We start from the raw sequence: 17,844 nt of genomic DNA, 5'->3' as shown, positions 1-17,844 counted from the left end.
TAACTTCCTCAAAACTTTTTAATCAGCTCCTTAACAATTTCAGTTGGGGTCTTGTTTCATATGCCAGAAATCTTGTATTCTTGATTTGCTAGAGGGACTAGCCATGGCCCTTGCAACAATTTTTGGGAATCTTACCACTCTAATTCTTAGCAAAGTAGGTTTTGCTACTGGCGTAGTTGGGAGCTTTTCTTTAGTCTTCCCTTGAGTGTTACCCTTGTCCCTTTGCTGCATTTCAGACAGTGTGCTTTGCAATGTTCATTTTTGTATGTAGGATGAGGCAGAGTGACCATTCTACTCTGACTCAGGTCACATGGCCAGTCAACTGCAATCATGTTGCTTGGGAGAGGTTTAATTCTATTTTGAGTCCCAGCATTGAAGTTACCCAATCTTCCTGATAAGTCTCTGTGGTGGAACATCCCAAGACCACCCCCAGCTTAGTGGTTGGCCAGGACTCATGGGATACCACATACATAGTTGTGCTCACAGCTAAGATTTATTAAAAGAGAAGGAGACAAATCAGAGGAAAAAGGCACATGTGATGAAGTGTGGAGGAAACCAGGCAAGCTTCCAAGAGTCCTATCTCAGTGGAATCACACAAGACACACACACATTCCTCCAGCACCCAATGGGACATGGGAGAAGTGTTGTCTGCAAGGGAAGCTCATTACAGACTCAGTGCCCAAAGTTTTTACTGGGGGTTGGTCACATAAGCACCTCTGCCTGTCATGTACTGAAATTCTAGACTCCTAGAAAGAAAGGAAATATAAGCATAAAACATATTGTTTACACAGTTTAGGTACATTGAGGCACTTTTATCAGTAAAGGAATGGTGGAAACCCTCCCCAAATCAAGTTACTAGATACTGGCGAAGGGTCAATCTTGCATACAGGCCTAAGGCTATCTTTTCTGCACACACCCACATCTCCATCTATAGCTCAGAATGTTCTCCTGAATTCTAGGATCACATTTTTGTGTTTTAATTTTTTTTAAAGTCAGAAAAAAATATAATTCAAACTGTATTATATTTATCTTTAATAATAGTAATAGAATATAATTTTAATATTTTTTTATGGGGGAAAGGGCCCAGGAAGGCAAAAGTGCTGAGAGCCCATGAAAGTAATGATGTGGCCCTGCTCCCCTCCCCATTATGCACTTCAGCTACACTGTCTTCTGCAAAGAACTGTGAGTTCCTTGAAATTATTCTCAGCACCTGGCATGATGCCTGGTACATATAGTAGGTCACTCAGTATATATTTAATAAGTAAATGAATAAAAGTGCCATAAATAGGTAGGCCCTGACTTACAAATGGCTCTTACATTAAAAGCTTGTTTGTAAGATTTTTTTTTTTTTTAACTCAGAACACATTTACCATAGATACAGTATCATATGTTTGTGGTTTGAGGCAAGAGGGGGAAGGCTCCCAGGCCAGCCCACAAAAATCTACATTACCCAGAGTGTTTCTGAAGTACGATTTAAGTGCAGCTGAAAGCAGAAAAAACTAATATTCCTGCAAGTTAACAAAGAGAACAAGAATGAAATTGAAGAAAGTATTTTTAAAAAATTTATCTTGAATGTTGAAAGGTGGTGGTTGAGACTCTATAAAGGAAGCCTTTCTTTTACTTTTTTTTTTTTTTTTTTTTTAATGAAAGCTCTACATCCGAGTAGGGCTTGAACTCACCACCCCAAGACTGAGTCACAAGCTCTACGGACTGGGCGAGCCAGGTACCTCAAGGATGTCTTTCTCAAATTTCAAGTTGCCCTTTCCTCATTGGCGGCTCTGTTTACTTACCACAGTGGCTAAACCAAGCCCCCAGTTCTGCCTTGGGTCACCTTGCTCTGTAAATGGTGGCTTTGGTTGGGTGTGCTCTGCTTTTCTTGTCTCTCACTGCCTCCATCTCTCTCTCCTGACTCCCATCCCCAACCACTGGGAGGGGGTGAAGGGCCCTCCGGCCAAAGAGCTGGCAGAGAGGCTGGTCATTTTGACAGTGGGGAGAACCACACAGGCAAGTGGGAAAGGGGCTTGGTGGTTGCCAGTGCCTTGGCAGAACAGGTTGGCCCTTTTACAGCTTAATTCTAAATGTGTCTCACCATTAACTGTACTCAGATTTTTTTTTTCCTTGCAAAGAAGAAGGTTTTAGGTTTAATCTTAAAGAGTGTTTATTCTTTGTGATTGTTTGATAGTAGAGTTGTTTGTATCTTGGGAGCTGATGATAGCAAACACCTTATTCAATATAACATCGTCATGAAGCTTTTTAACCAGTTCAGGTGAGAACAGAGGTTTAACCTTCTCAACTCAGTATGCAGAGAGGGATAATTACCACATCCTCCTAAGGGAAGTGTACTATATACCTATGAAAAGGCATTTTCTGAAACGGCCAGTCCTCATGAGAAACAAAAAATAACCAACCCCTTAATACGGGGTGAGGATTACAACTTCAATGATTTTATAATGTTGACACCCAAAATGCAGAATGTGTGTGTGTGTGTGTGTGTGTGTGTGTGTGTGAGAGAGAGAGAGAGAGAGAGAGAGAGAGAAAAGGAGAGAGAGAGAGAAAGAGAGATCTGGAAAGCCTGAATAATTTATCCAAGGTCACACAGATTGTTAGAAGCAAGACATAATATCCTTTGTAATTTTTTTTTAAAGATTTATTTATTTATTTATTTGACAGAGAGAGATCACAAGTAGACAGAGAGGCAGGCAGAGAAAGAGAGAGAGAGGGAAGCAGGCTCCCTGCTGAGCAGAGAACCCGATGCGGGACTCGATCCCAGGACCCTGAGATCATGACCTGAGCCGAAGGCAGCAGCTTAACCCACTGAGCCACCCTGGTGCCCCTGTAATTTTTTTTAATGTCTTTATTAATTACAAAGAATTATTCAAAGCTCTAACCCCTTCTTTTCACTGTCAAAATATGTCTAACTAGGGGTCTTATAAGGCTGATGACTCACTCTAGGGAAAGGCCTCTTCTCACCTAGTCAGGACAAATGCTGAGCCATGGGTTATCTGACTCTTTAGGAAGTTTGAGCTGAGTCACGCTGTTCCAAGGATACAGTAGAGTTCCAAAGCTGGTTTGTGAGGGCTTAAACCTCAGATCTACAGCTGTCTGTTACTAATGAGTATTGGTTGCTGCTCCCTTTTGATTAATTTGATTAATCTGATTAATTTTAATAGCATCCGTTAGAGCAGTGCAGGTTTCAGATCACAGGTGGGGACAGGTGCAATGAAGATGTCATTTCAGGCATTTCTCATTGTCCTTCAGATAATACCTTGAGGTCCTAATTCTTGCTTTTATAACGAAGTGAATTTTTCTTAAAAAAATAAAGCTGAGAACATTCAATCTGTTATATTCGTGTCCCAAATATAAACTCCTAGAATTTCAGGCCTAGGAGAAGATGGGCCGTTTTCTAAGCACATTTTCTTTGGGCCCTGAAAGCCTGTACTTAAAGTTTCTCAATCACTAGTTACCACACTTGCTTTTAAAGACAAAGGTATCATTTCCCTTTTACTACACACTCAATATTGCATGAGTTTGGGTCTCTGAGCAGTGAACACCAACACAGGATTACATGCAAGGGATTTACTGGGGGAACACCTGTTAAGGAGAAAGGCAAGGGAGCAGACATAGGTGAGAACTTCCAGGCTGGGATATAGGTCTGTTACCTAAAAAAGGAAGGGTGTAGAAGAGGCTTAGGTAGGAAAAGCTTCAGACTGCAGTGGAGTTCTGAGACTCTCAGGTGGGAAGTCAAGGCTGATGGGGGGAGCTCTTGTACCTCCTCAGGCTCAGTCATTGGCTAGGGGCAGCCTGGAGGTCCGCATGGCAAGGGCCAGAGTGCCAGGGAGACCCAATAATGTGACACCTGGAGGTTGACAGTCACTTATGCTCCCCCATCAAGGTTCTCTTGAGTGGTGCAGCTTCATGACCACCACAAATATTTAACGCTCTTCACTTCTAGAAACTTCTAGATCCCAGTTTGATCCTGGTTTACTCTGACTCCTTCTTTGCTCTCCAAAACCACCCATACTGGTTTTCCATTCCTTGATTCCAATTGCCATCAAATAAGTTAACACGGCTCTGGATCGTATCTTAGCTTTCTCTTCTCCAGATTAAATAATCTTGCTCCTTTCACTGCTATCCTTTGAATTCGCATAAGGTTTGCCAAGGCCCTTTGCCAAAACCCAGAACTGCAACCCATGTTCTATGTGAGCAGGGTGATCTTTGGGAGTCGATTTACAATACTGAGATTAGGAACACAGATTCTGGAGACAGATATCAGCTCAAGTCTCAGATTTGCCACCTAAGGGCTAGGAGAACTTGTAGAAATACTCCAACTTTCTGGTCATCATTTTCCTCACTCGGGAAAATGAGTCGAATAACACTCACACCTACCCAGTGGGATTAAATGCATGAATACACTAAGAGTCCATGGCCCATAGTAAGTGCTTCATAAACATCAGCATAAAATATTAGCATTATACTCAGTTTTGAGCTTTACTAATAAAAGGACTTGGGTTGCTGACTCATACCCAGTTTGTGATCCATTTGGCTAAGCCTTGAGGTACTTTTGTTCATTATTTATTCTCAGTATCTGCCAGTGTGATAATGAGGTCTCTATTTTTCCTTCCCAAATGTACCATACTATTTTTATTCTTGCTCACTGACCCTCTGTCTCCTCCAGCTTTTCTGCAAAGTCTGTGCTTCTGGGAATCAGTTAAAGGTTTTTATTTCTGTTTTTGTTTTTGTTTTAGTGATGCTGTGAGGCAAGAGATAAGAAGCTGCCTTTTATCATTGTTAAAATAGTCCATCTCTGAGTTTTAACAGCTAATGCCTTTTCTGGATTCATAGCATTTCCTGGGTTTTCAGGAAGCTGGCATAGCCACAGAACTCTTTAATCCTTATTTCATGAATAGCAGTATGGTGAAAGGTCGTTCTCCAAATCCAAATGCGGTCCTTATTTTATCTTCTCCCATAACCAAGGGGAGGGTACAGCCCCACTCTCTAGAGCTACTGATAATAAGTATCACATCATTTCAATTTTCTATGAAATTTCATTTTCCGAAAGAGAGTTCATGCTAGTTATCTCATGTGTAAACCAACTTGAGACTAGGTTGGTTAAGAATAATTTATGCTTATTTGGGAAGAAACTGAAGTATAGAAAAGGGAGTAATTGGCCCAAGTCACCCAAAAGGCCAGTGGCGGCGCCAAAAACAGACCTTGGTTCTCCAAATTTGCATTGGAGGCTCTTCAGTTTGGGCCAGACTGCTTCAAGGCAGGATAGAGCTACCCTCTCAGAATAAGGGCAGAAGGGCTCTCCTCCTTCCACCATGCAGGGGTCTGGAACCACACCCCTCATAGGCAGCTTGTCTTTGTCCTCCCAGGAGGGAATAAGTAGTCAGTCCCTGAAGCTTCTAGACAGGTCTCATAGTTGGTTCACTGGAGTATCAGTCAACTGGCTTTTGAAACCAAACTTCTGGGCAGCAACATAAAATCTCAGACACTTATTAGGCCTCATGAATTCTGAATTACTATTTTAGGAATCTGAGCCCAAGCCTGCCTCTTAGTTACACTGCTTTTAAGTAAAATCATTAATAACTCTATACTCCTAGGGACTAGTGGCCCATATGTGTTTGAATATGTTTGATCCATGTTTGGTTGCCTCGGTGCAATTTACAAGCAATTATTTGCAGAAAGCAGTCATTTTTCCAGATAATGTCTTTTTTTTTTTAAGATTTTATTTATTTATTTGACGGACAGAGATCACAGGTAGGCAGAGAGGCAGGCAGAGAGAGAGGAGGAAGCAAGCTCCCGGCTGAGCAGAGAGCCCGATGCGGGGCTCGATCCCAGGACTCTGGGATCATGACCTGAGCTGAAGGCAGAGGCTTAACCCACTGAGCCACCCAGGTGCCCCTCTAGATAATGTAGGCTTGAATCAAAAAAGGGATTGAATCAAAGCAGGAACCTGGAATTTGAGTGCTGCCTTTTGTAATAGAACATTCTCTCTTCTCTCTTTATTCATTTTCTGACTCATCATTGCTGCTTGCTTAGCACCCCTTTCTCCATTCTTTTAGGGGAAATACTCTTTCTCCATTCTCTGTGTTCCTGGTAGGGCTGCCGATCATAAGATATCTTTCACTTTCTTCAGAAGGCTGCAAATGTGACCAACTTTTAGCTTAGCCAGCTTCTCTTTCCAGGTCATGTGGTAAATGCATGGTTGACTTTACAAGAAGTCACTAAAGTGTTTTCCAAAATGGTCATACCATTGACATTCCTACCAGAAATGTATAAGCCAGAGCCAGCTGCGTAATTTGCTAGATCTGTTGCAAATTCAAATGTGTGGTTACTGTTCAAAAGGCAGGAAATATAAGGCTCTTTTCTTCTGCAGTTTCTCTTGACTTGTCATGGTGGTTTTTATTTGTTCATGTTATTAATTATTAGCATGAAGTTTACGGCTATTTCATCTTTATACTATGCAATGTCAAAGAAATATATATGTATTTTATATACACATATATATGTGTATGTGTATATATATATATAAACATCATAACACAAAGAAAATTTTCCATATATATATATGGGAAAAAATATATATGGAAAACCTTCTTTGTGTTATGATGTTTGGACACCTCAAATGCCTTTCTGGCTGGAGAGAGACTGCTCCCTCCTAGGCTAGCCGATTTATACTCTCCCACTCTCCCAGGACACATTAACCATAGACTGTCACCTGGGCCAGGCACCTGCCACCTGACAGGGGACCCATTTGAACCTGAACTTCCACAAAAACAAAAACAAAATACAAAACTCTGTTAAGTCTGATCTTATTATTCCTGATCTGGGTACTTTCACTCATTTACACTCCAGTAAACATTTGTTTCAACCAAATGTGGCAAATGCTGAGACCCGCATAAACTCCAGTAAGTACCCACTTGAAAAGTATACCCCAGTCCCACATCCTGGCCGGGGGCGCGCACTGCTGCTGATGACGTCACCTCAGACAATGCGGACTCTACCCAAGACTCACCATTGGAGATGACTTCGGCTACTGCGTGAGAGATACTTCACCCTGGATACTAAGATGACCCCAGACTGCCTCTCCTTAGACACAAATTGGACACAAGGCATGTTTGCTTTCCTTCCTTTAATAGAAGGGATTCTGTTATGTTTCTGAGTTCACTGTCTGTTTAGCCCGGGATCCTGGTGTATTCCTTGTTCTCTTCTCAGATATGTATCCTGCACTCCCATGCCACAAGGAATTTGGTAGAAGTTACTACTCTCTGTGCCATTCTAAAAATTAATGGAGATTATCATTTTCCCCAGGAGGCCTTGCTTCATATTAGTCAACACTTTGACCCTCCTACTACCCACCTGCAGCTTCCCACCACGATCTCCCACCTTGCATCTCAGACCACTACCAAACGATTGTTTCCTCTTGATTACACACAGAACCACTAGTCTTAATATATACTCTAGGAACTTATCATTTCATACCCTTTGACAACATAACTGCCAGACCTACCACCTTGACTTGAACATATTTCTAACAAACTTTGAACTCCTCCAAGATATTATTTAAAACCTTCAAAATTTGGGATCTATTTTTCTTGGCTAATGTCGTGTTGATGGGAAATGTAGTTATGGGCCTGCCTGGGGAGACTCCTTGTACTTCTACTTCTGTTCCTCCTCTCTACGCTCATAATAAAATATTTAGGGCAACCTAAACTCCTAATCCAAAAACCTCCATTACTATCACCCCAAACTTTCCTTAATATGGTGTTAAAAATCAGAGGGCCAATTGCATTGTGTGTGTATATGTGTGTGTGTATTTCCCCCCTGTACATTATCACATTCTGACATCTTAAAAATCTTTTCCAACTAGGGAGTGCATGCCCTCCTGGGCTAGCCAATTCTTTTTTTTTCTTTTATTTCTTATTTTTTTATAAACATATAATGTATTTTTATACAGGTTTACACACTTCACAGCACTCACCATAGCACATACCCTCCCCAATGTCCATAACCCCCTCCCCTCTCCCAACCCCCCTCCCCCCAGCAACCCTCAGTTTGTTTTGTGAGATTAAGAGTCACTTATGGGTTGTCTCCCTCCCAATCCCATCTTGTTTCATTTATTCCTCTCTTATCCCCCTAACCCCCCATGTTGCATCTCCACGTCCTCATATCAGGGAGATCATACGATAGTTGTCTTTCTCCGATTGACTTATTTCACTAAGCATGATACCCTCTAGTTCCATCCACGTGGGCTAGCCAATTCTTAAAGATAGCAATGAATTCAGCCTGAGCATGCTGTTGATACACCAACTGTCCAATCCAGAGCCATACCTCCTCTCCCTGGCGCATCGCACCCCAGTAGGCTATATTCCTATGACTTTATCTTCACACGTTTTCAGATAACTAGAGACCACCCCAGTGGTCCAAAGCCTCCAGAAATTATTCAGATTAGTCTATCCTAGGTTGTTCTCTTGCCCTGTCTTAACTTCTCCAAGGAAACACCAATAAAGACCCTGGTCTAAGTGCACCCCACCTGGCCCCACCCCCTGCTGGCACTCGTAACCACCACCCCGCCCATTTTCCGCCTCTTGACCACGCTGGCATCTCAGATTTCACCTTGTGTGTCTCCTGTCTCTAGGACCTGTAAGTGTAACCGTACCTGACTGACGGTCTCATGAAAGAATCCCAAACAGCCAGTTTTAGGTACAAATCCAAGAGCTTTTAGCTGGTATGTGGAATCACTGAAATCACACAGTTTGGAGTTCATAGAGCATATATTTATTTAGCTCTTAGGAAAGCAGTAGGAACACTGAGCAAAACTAAGTCAACTCTATTTCTCTTCTCGACACATGCACTTTGTGGCAAGGCTACCTTAGGCTTAGTGATGACTGAGAAAGAGCTGAAAGGAGCAGGAACTCTACCTGCCTGATCTTTTCTGTTCCTTTTAGGTCCTAGGTCTTCATTCTCAGTGTAAGTAGTTGGCTAACACAGGGGGTAACACAAGTGAAAAAGTGTTCTTTGGGGTTTCCTGTTTCTTAGAATGCTACTGCCCCTTTCTTCATTCAAAGGAAGTTCTGGTTCAAATGGCAAGTGTGGCCTCTTGAATAGGATTGCCCATGTTAGCAAATAAAAACCTGAGATAAACGATTAAATCTAGGTCTCAGAGAAACCACAAATCATTTCTATAATACAAGTACATCCCAAATCCTGCATGGGACGCACTGTATTTTTACCTGACAACTCTGTGTCTTAGGGCGATCAGTGGCCCCTGATTTCTCAGTCAGACATGCAACATAACTCGTTTTTTAAAACTGTGTAAAATACATGGAACCATTAAGCATTTTTAAGTGTCCATTCAGTGGCATTGAGTACACTTAAACTGTTGCGCAACTGTTAACAACAGAACTCTTTTCATCTTGTAAAATGGAAACTCTATAGCATTAAACACAAACTCTTCATTTCCCCCTTGCCCCAGCCCCTTGGCAACCACCATTCTACTTTCTGTCCTTACAAATTTAGCTGCATTAAGTACTTCAGATGAGTGGGATCATGTAGTATTTTTTACAGCATTTTTAAGCCCTTTTGCAACTCACTATGTCACTTAGCATAATGTCTTCGAGGTTCATCCATGTTGTACCATGTGTCAGAATTTCCTTTTTTAAGGCTAATATTCCATTGTACACACATGCCACATTTTGTTTACCCAGTCATCCACTGATTGATACTTGCATTTCTTCTACATTTTAGGTATTGTAAACAATGCCTCCATGGATATGGGTGTACAAAGTCTCTACTTTCATTTCTTTTTTTTTTCTATTTTTAATTTTTTTTTCTTCTCACTTTTTAAAAATTTCTTTTCAGCGTAACAGTATTCATTGTTTTTGCACCACACCCAGTGTTCCATGCAGTACGTGCCCTCCCTATTACCCACCACCTGGTTCCCCAACCTCCCACCCCCGCCCCTTCAAAACCCTCAGGTTGTTTTTCAGAGTCCACAGTCTCTCATGGTTCATCTCCCCTTCCAATTTCCATCAACTCCCTCTCCTCTCCATCTCCCCATGTCCTCCATGTTCTTTGTTATGCTCCACAAATAAGTGAAACCATATGATACTTGACTCTCTCTGCTTGACTTATTTCACTCAGCATAATCTCCTCCAGTCCCATCCATGTTGCTACAAAAGTTGGGTATTCATCCTTTCTGATGGAGGCATAATACTCCATCGTGTATATGGACCACATCTTCCTTATCCATTCATCCGTTGAAGGGCATCTTGGTTCTTTCCACAGTTTGGCGACCGTGGCCATTGCTGCTATAAACATTGGGGTACAGATGGCTCTTCTTTTCACTACTTTTTCACTCTTCTTTTTTTCTTCTTTTTTTCACTCTTCTTTTCACTACTTTTGGGATACATACCCATAGATGGGATTGTTAGATCATATGATAATCCTATTTTAATTTTCTGAGGAACAACATGATTAGTTTTTATTTGCTTCGATTCTTGGGGAATGCCCATGCATTGTATGATTTGTATTTTTTGTGTATTTTGTTAAATTTATGCCTTCGTATTTCACATTGTCTGAAGTCATTGTAAATGCTATTTTTGTACAATTTTAATTTCTAGCTCTTCATTACTAGCATATAGAAATGCAATTGGTTTTTGTATTTTGAGCTTATATTCTCTTATTTTGCTAAACTCACTTATTCTAGTAGCTTTTTAAAGATTCTTATATTCTGTGTACCAATCATTTCATATGCAAATACATTTTCCCCCTTTTTGATATGTATACCATTTTTTTTTCCCTTGCCCTGTAACACTGTCTGGGACTCCCATTACTTTCAGTTATTTGAAAATATTTTATTTCTCCCCTATCTCTGAAGGTTCCCTTCTCTGGACATAACATTCTGGATTGATAAAGTTTCCCTTTCAGCACTTTGGAGATTTTGTATCTTTGACTTCTGGCCCTATATTGTTTCTCATCAGAAACAATGTATTTTTTTTTAAAGATTTATTTGACAGAGAGACATCACAAGTAGGCAGAGAGGCAGGCATAGAGAGTGAGAGGGAAGCAGGCTCCCTGCCGAGCAGAGAGCCCGATGCGGGACTCGATCCCAGGACCCTGAGATCATGACCTGAGCCGAAGGCAGCTGCTTAAACCACTGAGTCACCCAGGCGCCCAGCAATGTATGTTTTTTGATACCTTCTTTATCTTGCTGCTTTCATCTTGTACAATGTACCTAGGTAGTTTGGTTCTCAGCAGTGTGACTACAATGGTTCCTTATCTTTTGGGTTTTGGTTTATCTTTGGTTCTCAGCAGTGTGACTACAGTGTACCTAGGTAGTTTTATTTTAATTTATTTTATTTGATGTTCAGTGAACTTTTTGGATCTGTGAGTTTTAATCAAATTTTGGAAAACTTTGGTTATTCTATCTTTAAATATTTTTATGACTCTAATTCTCTTCTACTTTGGGGTCCTCTATTATATATATCTTAATCTGTGTGGTATGTCCCCCACAGGATCCTTGGTTTATCTTATCAGGATCTGACTGAAAAGAATAACTCATATAACATGTCCAAGGAAAATTAGGTTCAAATAAATAAGGTCATCTTTAGAGAAATTACAAAAGATGGTCCTGTACATGACTGTGTGTATATGTGTGGGTGTGTGTATATATAAGAGGGGAGATGATGGGGGTTTACATATCACCCCATGATGGTACAATGGTTAGGACAATTAGCTCTGCAGAAAGACACACTGGTTTCAAATTCTGGTTTTGCAACTGAATTACTGTGTGACCTGGAGCAAGTTACTAACCTCTTGAAGGCTCAGTTTCTTCATTTATGAAATGGGAAATATTAGCATAGGCATAACTCGGGGGGAGATATTGTGGGTTTGGTTCCAGACCACTGAAATAAAGCTAATATTGCAATAAATATAATATTGCAATGAGTCAAGTAAATTCTTTGGTTTTGCAGTGCATATAAAAATTATGTTTATACTATGCTGTAGATATTAAGCGTGTAATAGCATTATGTCTAAAAAAATGCATACTTAAAAAAATATTTTATTTATTTATTTGTCAGAGAGTGACACAGGCAGACAGAGTGGCAGACAGGCAGGCAGAGGCAGAGGGAGAAGCAGACTCCCTGCTGAGCAAGGAGTCTGATGTGGGACCCGATCCCAGGACGCTGGGATCAGGACCTGAGCCGAAGGCAGCCGCTTAACCAACTGAGCCACCCAGGCGTCCCACAATGTGCATACTTTAATTAAAAATACTTCATTGCTAAAAAAAAAAGCTAACCATTATCTTTCAGTGAGTTGTAATCAATGATTATAGATTACCATGCCATATATAATAATGAAGAAGTTTGAAATACCGCAAGAATTACCAAAAAGTGACACAGACACAAAGTGAGCAAATGCTGTTGGAAAAATGATACTAACATACTTACTTGATGCAGGATTGCCACAAATCTTCAGTTTATAAAAACTGCAGTATACATAAAGTATGTTATTCATGCACGTACTTTATGGAGCTATGAGAAGGAAAAATGGTATTTTGTTGTTTGAATTAGCATTTTTTTAAATTAGTGAGGCTGAGCATCTTTGAATGTAATTATAAGTCATATTTTCCCGTGAATTGCCTGCTGATATTGTTGTGCATTTACATATATTCGTTGAATTAATATTCATTGGGTTATGAGTTTTTATTACCTTGTATGAAGTTAAAATACTAAGATGTGTTATTGTAATTACTCATTTACTATTTTGTTGATTATATGTGTTATAAATTCTTATTCCTAGTTGAATATTTTAAAATGTTGTTTATTAATTTTTTTCTTAAGAAATATATAATTATTATAAAATAAAATCTGACAATATTTCTCTTTATAGCTGTTGGACTGAGGGCCTCCATTCCCAGCTGGCAATTGGCCAGAGGCCACCCTCGATCCCTTGCCACATGGGCCTCTCCAACATGGCGGCTTAGTTCATCCAAGCATGCAAGCTAAGAAGGTAACAGAGTCTGGTAATAAGACAGAAGTCACAGTATTATGTAATCTACTCAGCGAAGTGGCATCCTGTCATCTTTGTCATCTTCTGTTGGTTAGAACCAACAGAAGGTTGGTTGGGTCCAGCCCACCCTCAAGAGGAGGGGATTCCAAAAGGGAATGATTACCAAGAGACAGGGGTACTCCTCTTTTTCCTTTGCCTTCACATCCAGCCCATCAGCAAATCCTACTGGCTGAAACAACCACTTTCTCACTACCTTCACTGCAATCACTCTGGTCTGAGCCACTGCTCTCTTTCAGCTGGAGTAATGCAGTAGCCTTCTAACAGGTCTCCCCGCTCCTGACTTTGCCTTCATGGACTCTATTTCCAAAACAAAAACTAGAGAGATTCCATTATAATTAGATCATGCCACTTCCCATCTGACTTGAAAAAGCCAAGGTTCTTATAATGGCCATCAGCCTTCTATCCCTGGCTACCTCTCTGGCCTTCTTTCCTATTATTCTCCCCTGCACTCACTGCACATCAGCCACTCCTTGCTATTTCCGAAACAAGTATGCTCCCATTTTAGGGCTTTGTATTAAATGCTATCTCTGCCTGAAATGTTCCCCCTCCATAATTGCATAGCACCTTCTTACAGTATTTAAGTCTTTATGCAAATGTTATCTTTGTAGTGTTGCCTTCCCTAAACATCCTATTTGAAATTGCAAACCCCTATTCCCTATTCCCATTGCTTGCTTTGTTTTTCTCCATAACACATATTCCTACTAATATGCTTCCTGTCTTAATCTGCACTAGAATGTAGCCTCCATGAAAACCAAGATTCTCCTACTTTTTTTTTTAAAGATTTATTTATTTTAGAAAGAGAGAGCACATATGTGCACACAAGTGAGGGAGGGGCAGAGGGAAAGGGAAAGGGAAAGAATGTCAAGCAGATTCCATGCCCAGTGCAGAGCCCATGCAGGGCTCAATCCCATGACCCTGAGACCATGACCTGAGCCAAAACCAAGAGTTGGGTGCTCAACTGACTGAGCCACCCAGGCACTCTGAGAACCGAGATTCTTGTCTGGTTTACCGCTACATCTACAACAACTTGAACATGGTAATGGATTAATACACATTTGTTTAGTAAGTGAATGTATTCACATATTTAATCCATCTGAAATTAATTTTTATGAATGTTGGAGAGAAGAATTACCTTAATCATCCCCCTCCCGCACACAGGGCCAATCATTCCAACATCTTGTATTTAATAATCTATCTCACACACCACCACTTCCCCCTGAACTGAAATAGTCTAAATAGAGCATAACGTTCCATAGAACATTATCTATTTCTCTACCAGTTTTTTAATATTTTAGTTTTATGGCATCCTTTAATGAGGCTTGGCCACATGAACACTGGAGCTGGATAATGAGTCTGTATTCTCCGAATTTGTAGATTTTCACTCTAGTTCTCTGACATTTCATATGACTCAGTCCCCCTTTGGATTTCTGGATTTTTCTGTTTCATGCTGAATGAATAATGAATCAAAACATTGGTGATGATGGTGATGGTGACGATAAAGAAGAACCCACAAATCCACCAGCCATGACATCTTTCAGATTAGAGAAGTGATTGATGAACAATGACAAATCAGATAAAATTGACAGTAGTAGGCCATTTTGTACAGTCCAAATTTCCACAAGCTAGCGCATGATCTCCAGCTCCTCTCAAAGTCTTCCTCTGAGACTCCTCAGAGTGTCTCACACGTGCCTACAAACAAGCCCTCTCAGGTCCCACCCACTGTCTAAAGCTACAGTTGTCTGTAAGGATCTGATACTGTAGAGGTCACATCTTAGATCTGTCAACCCTGGAACTTCGCCTGAGAAACAATTTCCTGTTTAAGAGTAGACTTGGAGTGTTGGAATATTTTCCATGGTAATTGTAGAAATTAAGTGAGCTGAGCTTGGTTCACACAAATTGTCTCAATCATGTTACATCTTTTAACAGCTAAACCTCTGTACAAATAAGGGAAGAAACAAGTCATAGTTGGCTGCCCCAGCAAGGTTACACTTTGCCTCACAGGAAAGGGAACCATTGATCTTTGCTACTAGTCGTGCCCAAGTTCCCTGTGGTGATACAGGTAGTAAGAGTCGGTAGTGATCAGAGTTTTCCAGAACCTTGTAGAGAACCAAAAAAGAATAAGATGCCAGTATCATACCACTATCTACCCAGACACTGAGTAAGGGAGCCAACACGGTACTACCATTTTGTTCTTATTTTAGACCTGGCCACTTACAGTAGAATTTGTAGTTTCAAGTGAGCATACCCCGTTGGGGACCCAACAAAATTTAAAAATAAGAAACTCTGAGAATGAGGTTATCGTCACTGGATACAAATTTGGTCCCAACAAAAACAAAGCCAGAAACATTTCCAGCAGTCATTAAGAAGTCTTCAGAACCATGACTGACATCAATCTGTAGCCAAACAAAAGTCAGAATTTTTCTGAATCTAAAAGGCAGACATGCCAAAATAAATACACAAACTTAATCATTTGGCAACAAAGCATTCTAATAAGAAAGTGAAATCAAAGGAGAGACCTCAAATGTTGATTACAAAATGCATCACTTTCCCAACAATGGAGAAGCTGTGTCATCAGATAACTCAGTCCAGTGAACTTTTAATATTATTGTGTCAACACCAAAGCCTCTGGGAAAGCTGAATTGAAAATAAACAGATTTTTTTTTTCATTTTTCTATGTCAGGATATTTGAATGAAAACTGGTTAGGTTTATTTACATTATTTCAGTGACATTTAGAAACAGCAGCGCAGACTATGAGTGGGAATGACAGGTCCCTCTTACCAGCTCTGAGAACGCATGGGGAGAGGCTGCATTTAGAAAGAGAAAAGGGTAACGTTTAAGTTAAATGAGTAAGAAAATTGCCTCGATGGCCTCCCCCATTGGAGCATCCTCTAGCTTTTGCTTTACAGATTGTCAGAGCCTGGCGTTGTGAGTGACTCGGGTAAACTCCACCACAGCAAGCCAAGGTGGTTAGGCCTGGATTTTGTAGGCTGTAGAGAGGGATGCTGTAGGAAGTCACTCTTGTGCTGCAAACACCCTCACGTTATTTCTGAAGAGAGCATTGGTGGGCTCATGCTACCTTCCTTTTGAGCCCTACAGGGTCAGACCTCCCTATGCTGATAGGCTGCCGGTCACGTGAGAAAATATGCTCGGACTGGGGAGTCCAACTTCCCAAGTGTCTTGCTCATCCTCCACGTCTGACTTTTGGTTCTTTCTTGCTTTACAGGATCTTTACAGATAGTACGGGGAGATGCCAGAACTGTGCTATCCCATTGCCACTGAATTCCTAGCCTTCTCTGTGCCTTTGCGAAGACTTCTATTTAACAACTAGAGGAAATGCCCTGTCTTCAGCCATATGCCCAAACTAGGAGGCTTATCTGCCCTGATTCCCCCTCTCACCTGGCTGCTATGGTGTCAGTACGAGTCTATGGAATGTTTCCCCACTAGTTTTGGCTTACTGAAATCTTGGATGGTCATCGTGGAAGGCTCTACTTTTTCCAGGAAGCCGTCTTTGCTTAATCTAATAGAAACCGATCTGCCTCATTTACAGTTGTTTCTCCCTCAAGGCTAGAGTAAGATCTTCAGAGAACCATGGCTCTGAAAAGGTTTTGGTATTCTTCCACTATTCAAAATGCAAACAATTCTAAAATATAAAATATGTGTACAAAGGTCTAACTAGTTCTGCCCACCCCCTCCATAATTGCCAGACAGGAATTTTTTTTTTTGGTGGGGGGAGGGGAGGGACAGAGGGAGAGAGAGAGAGAGAGAAAGAGAGAGAAAATCTTAAGCAGACTCTATGCCCAGCACAGAGCCTGATGTGGGGCTCAGTCTCACGACCCTAGAGATCACAACCTGAGCTGAAATCAAGAGTCAGACCCTTAACCGACTGAGCCACCCAGGTGGTCCAACAGGTGATTTTTAAAACATATATAAAATTCTTTCAAAAATTATTTTGGTCCACCTGATTTGGTAGTATTCAAGGTGATGCTAAGGCTTTCTGTTTATTGGATTATTCACCTGCTTCCTTCACTAGAAGAAATGCAGTATGAGATTGGGGACTTTGGCTGATTAATCACTGTATCTCTGAAGCCTAGAATATAGCATCCACATACAACAGGTGTTCAATTTGTTCAACTAATGAATAAAAGGGAAATTTTCTGGATGTCTTCAAATATATCAAGTCCTTCATGTGGGGGATATGTAGGTGGGGATACCAGTTTAGGTTTTCTCCTGTGCTTCTTAAGACAAGGACCTATGTGGGGTGCCTGGGTGGCTCAGTGGGTTAAACCTCTGCCTTTGGCTCAGGTCATGATCCCAGTGTTCTGGGATCAAGCCATGCATCAGGCTCCCTGCTCAGTGGAGAGCCTGCTTCCCCCACTCTCTCTCTCCGCCTGCCTCTCTGCCTACTTGTGATCTCTGCCTGTCAAATAAATAAATAAAATCTTAAAAAAAAAAAAAAAGACAAGGACCTATGCATGGGAGCTACTGGGACTGAACACAAGAATTCTGTGACATTTAGAGTTGGTCAGCATTACCGTTTTATGGCCTTGTGAAGTAATAAACTCCCCATCTGTAGAAGTACTCAGATTAGAGGAGCATCTGTAAGGGAATTCCTTTTTCTAGACAGGAGTTGGAAGAGACGACTGTGATACATAGAATGATGATGCCTCCAATGACATCTACATCCTAATCTCTAGAACCTTTGAGTGTTATCTTACATGGTAGAAAGCATTTTATACATGTGATGGACCTTAACATGGGGAGATTAT

At 40.9% G+C, this 17,844-nt stretch overlaps 1 protein-coding gene across 1 annotated transcript in view; it reads left to right on the top strand.

Annotated features, from left to right (window-relative positions):
• Positions 1-16,755, top strand: part of RNF6 (ring finger protein 6) — a 29,485-nt gene extending 12,730 nt beyond the window's left edge. The window contains exons 6-7 of the transcript XR_006814929.1: positions 12,898-13,017; positions 16,302-16,755. The gene's annotated coding sequence lies outside the window, so the exon portion shown is untranslated. The remainder of the gene's footprint in view (positions 1-12,897; positions 13,018-16,301) is intronic.
• Positions 16,756-17,844: the final 1,089 nt, after the last annotated feature.

The sequence above is a fragment of the Meles meles genome, chromosome 14, assembly GCF_922984935.1.
Source record: "Meles meles chromosome 14, mMelMel3.1 paternal haplotype, whole genome shotgun sequence".
Taxonomy (NCBI): domain Eukaryota; kingdom Metazoa; phylum Chordata; class Mammalia; order Carnivora; family Mustelidae; genus Meles; species Meles meles.
This window is presented reverse-complemented; position numbering and strand designations above follow the sequence as displayed.